Below are 4495 nucleotides of genomic sequence, written 5' to 3'. Positions count from 1 at the left end.
ACAGACCTTCAAAACATAAGACAGACCTTCAAAACATAAGACAGACCTTCAAAAACATAAGACAGACCTTCAAAAACACAAGAAGCAACCTGATGCCTCCGACCAATGGATCCCTTCCTAACCTTTCTTCTCCTCCTTTTCTTAATCTACTAGTTGTGACCTGCATTATAAACTTCTTGTCTAGATTCCTTTAGCAGCCTATTCAAAAGATTTCTAACCAGACTTTAACCAGTTACTATTACAGGATGACTAGCCACTAGCTGTGGAGCTAGAGACCAGCAGCACCTGGTTACATCTGGACAATGAAGGACAGTATTGAACCTTGATGCCCCAATTCAACAGGAAGTAGTCTAATGATAACATCTCCTCTTTCCAACTCCTGGTTGTTTATTAATCAACAAAAAAGGGGAAATGTAGGGTAAAAAGGTCAGCCAAAGAAACCCACCCTGGCCCTGAAACCAGAGCGAGTGAAAGAAACCCACCCTGACCCTGAAGCCAGAACCAGTGAAAGAAACACACTTTAACTCTGAAACCAGAACCAAAGAAACACACCTTGATCCTGAAACCAGAGCCAGTGGGAAAAAAAAAATAAACCCTGGCCCTAAAACTAGAGCCAGAAAGCTAAAAAGGCCCAGTGAAAGAAGCACACTTTGGCCCTGAAACCAGAGCCAAATCTTTCCCTGGCCAACTTGAACACTAAACCAACCAATCCTTGAGCAGAAAATCTAGCCAATCCTTGAGCAGAAAACTAACCAATCCTTGAGCAGAAAACCAACCAGTCCTTGAGCAAGAAACCTAGCCAGTCTGGACTTGTCCAAGATCAAGGGGATTGAAATCTGCCCATGATGAAAATCTTCACCCTGGAAAAACTCTGCCCTTAAGAAGCCCCATATAAACCCTGTATCTGGGCAGAGGACCCAATTCGCTGTCGTTCCTCAACCGTGGAGAGTCGCGTGTGCAGACCTGGGTGTCGCGAGGACGCGAAAACGCCGCGGAGCCGCAGTCGCCGCGGGACGGCCTGGGAAAGTCAGCAGCGCAGTGGGAGAACCGCAGCCCGGCGGCCCTGGAACCCCCCAGGACATGCTGATCACCCAGACCTGCTCACCTCTACAGCAGAACAAGAAGACCTGGAAGGAGACAGGAGACCGTAACTAAGGATCCAGGGCAGCAAGCCATCTACTCATTGTTCCTGAAAGAGAAACTCAAAGAAGAGAAACAGAAAGGAATGACCGATTCTCCAATAAATGTGCCCCAGGGTCTGTTTACATTCTGGGGTGTGAATGTGAACATCTCCCAGGAGCAAAAGGAATGCCTGGACACTGCTCAGAGGAATTTGTACATTGATGTGATGTTGGAAAATTGCAACAACCTCATCTCTGTGGAGAACTATGGCATGTGTAACACTGTCCCCCAGCATGTGAAGACTGATAAGGAGTCTCGTCAATGTAATGAGCTTGGCAAAATGCTTCGTGACCCCTCCACATGTGCACTTTATAGGACAAGTGAAACTACAGAAAACTCTAATAACTACAGGTGCAGTAATCAAAGAGATGCCTCTGACTTATCAAACCCAGATAGACATGACAGCATGCACTCTGGAGAAGAACCTTGCAAATCTAGAGACTGTGAGAAATCTTTAAATTTGTGTTCCAACATTACTCAAGATCACAGAGTCTACACTGCAAAGAATGAGCACAGGCAGGGAGAATATGATGACTGTTTCAGCTCTGCATACAGTCCTATGCAGCAAACAATCTATATTAGAGAGAAACCATTCCTGTGTGAGGAATGTGGGAAATGCTTCAATACTGCCTCAAACCTCAGTGTACATCAGAGAATTCATACTGGAAAGAAACCCTATAAATGCGATATTTGTGAAAAATCCTTTGCCCGATGTTCAAACTTTAAAATTCATCAAAGACTTCATACTGAGGAGAAACCTTACAAATGCAAAAAATATGAAAAGTCTTTTATTGGAAAGTCAAATCTTAAAGGGTATTACAGCATCCACACTGGAGGGAAGCCTTATAATTGTGAGGGTCAACTGATCACCCAGACCTGCTCACCTTTGGAGCAGAACAGAAAACCCAGAGAAATGGAGAGAGAGGAGACAGTGTCTAAGGATCCCGGGCAGCAAGCCATCTCTTCAGCAAGCCATCCGTTGTTCCTGAAAGAGAAACTCAAAGAGGAGAAACAAAAAATGGCTGATTCTCCAGGACATGTGTTCCAGAGTCTGTTGACATTCTGCGATGTAGCTGTCAACTTCTCCCAGGAGGAGTGGGAATGCCTGGACTCTGCTCAGAGGGCTTTGTATGTTGATGTAATGTTGGAGAATTATAACAACCTGATCTCTGTGGAGAACTATTGGATATATGATCCTGTCTATCAACATGTGAAGAATGAAAAGGATTCTTGCCAGTGTTGTAATGACCTTGTCAAAATGCTTCATGACCACTCCAAATATGCACTTTATAAAACAAGAGAAGCTACAGAAAACTCTAATATCTACAAGTGCAGCAATCACGTTGATGCCCCTATGAACTCAGCAAACCTAGATAGACATGAAAGCATGCACAGAGAAGAAGAACCTTATAAATCTAAAGACTGTGAGGAGTCTTTAAATTTATGTTCCAACATTTCTCAAGATGAGAGCCTGTACACTGCAAAGAGAGAAAACAGACAGGGAGAATGTGTTGTCAATTTCAACTTGGCATACAATCTTTTGCCCCAAACAATCTACATAGGGAAAAAACTACATCAGTGTGGGCAGTGTGGTAAATTCTTCAATTTCCCCTCAAACCTCATTATACATGAGAGAATTCATACTGGAGAGAAACCTTACAAGTGCAATGTTTGTGGCAAATCCTTTACCAATTGCTCAAGTCTTGAAAGACATCAGAGAGTTCATACTGGAGAAAAGCCTTACAAATGTGAGGTATGTGACAAATCCTTTATGGTGATCTCAAATCTTAGAATACATCAGAAAACTCATACTGGGGAGAAACCATACAAATGTAGAGAATGTGACAAATCCTTTACCCAGAGTTCACATCTTAAAAGACATCAGAGAGTTCATACCGGAGAGAAACCTTACAAATGCAAGCTATGTGACAGATCATTTTGTAAGAGCTCAACTCTTCAAGCACATCTGAAAAATCATTCTATGGAGAAAACTTACAGATGCAAAACCTGTGACATATACTTTACCCGGTATTCCAATCTGAAAATACATCAAAGAATTCATCCTAAAGAGAGAACTTACCTTTGTAAGGAATGTGGAAAATATTTCACTAGCAACTCATATCTTAAAGTCCATCAGAAAAATCACACTGGAGAGAAATCTTACAAATGCAAACACTGTGACAAGTCCTTCACCCAGTGTTCAACTCTTAGAACACATTACAGAGTTCATACTCGAGAAAGAAAGCATGTGTAAGGAATGTGAGGTTTGTTTTACTGGGTGTTCAATACTTCAAACACATCAGAAGATTCATACTGAAGAGAAAAAATACTGTTGTAAAGAAGATGACATAGCATTTATATGGCAGTACAAATCACATCAGTATACATGATGGAAACATAAAGGTAAAATTGTAAAAGCCTTGAAAGAATCTTAAAATCTTAGGAAAAATTAAAGAGTTTATATTAAATTAAAATCCCACAAAAAAAATAAACCCTGTATCTGTTCAGTTTGATGCTGCCTTTTTCCACCATGGCAAGGCAGTCACCCTCCTGAATTCTTTCCTCCTAATAAATCTCTTGAATGAGGTTCGGGTGACAAGCTACTTTAGAAGGGATGGAGTTCAGCAGAGAAGTAACAACTTTTTTTCTGGAGCCTGGAGCAGAGCAGAGTAGAGCAGGGTTGTAGCGCTTTTTGATGGAGAAACCTTCCTGGCTTGCCTGATACAGGACAGATATTTTGAACATTTTGGAAGAAACCTTTAAAACAAACATGCTTGGGTCTAGAGTAGGGGGAGTCTTACTTCAACTCCAGAGCCAGATTTTAATTGAAGTGGGACAGCATATGATAACTTAAAAAAATAGGAGATTTACACTGTGTGTGTGTAGTGAGTCTACACACACACAAAAAAAAATAGGGCTTGGAGCAGAGAAGGAGAAAAGAGAAATAGGGAATGGGGTTTTCTTTCCATTTCCCCGATTGCGTACAGCATTTGTAAAGGTACCAAATAATATTGATATCTAGGGTGCCATTAAGTGGCCCTTTGGATTAATTATCTAAAGCTAAATTTGATTGCAAAAGAGAATAAATCTGGTCCTTTCAGGTCAGGCACCAGGTATAGAGGATGGAGGTTTTCTAAGAGGCATTCCAAGAGGGAATGAGAGGGTATAGAAGATACATTCCCATGGACAAGAGAGAAGGGAAATGCCATTGCAACCTGTAGTTGTGGTTGTCCCCAGGACTTGGGGAGGACCAAAAGAGGACCAAGCTATTCAATGAGTCATCAGCACACTCACCGGGTCAGGATTTAGCCTG

The 4495-nt window shown here is 41.8% G+C and overlaps 1 pseudogene; it reads left to right on the top strand.

The window, feature by feature from the left end:
- The first annotated feature begins 1040 nt into the window (after nucleotides 1-1040).
- Nucleotides 1041-3656, top strand: LOC102001808 (annotated as a pseudogene).
- The last annotated feature ends 839 nt before the right edge of the window (nucleotides 3657-4495 follow it).

The sequence above is a fragment of the Microtus ochrogaster genome, chromosome 7 (genome assembly GCF_000317375.1).
Source record: "Microtus ochrogaster isolate Prairie Vole_2 chromosome 7, MicOch1.0, whole genome shotgun sequence".
NCBI lineage: Eukaryota > Metazoa > Chordata > Mammalia > Rodentia > Cricetidae > Microtus > Microtus ochrogaster.
This window is presented reverse-complemented; position numbering and strand designations above follow the sequence as displayed.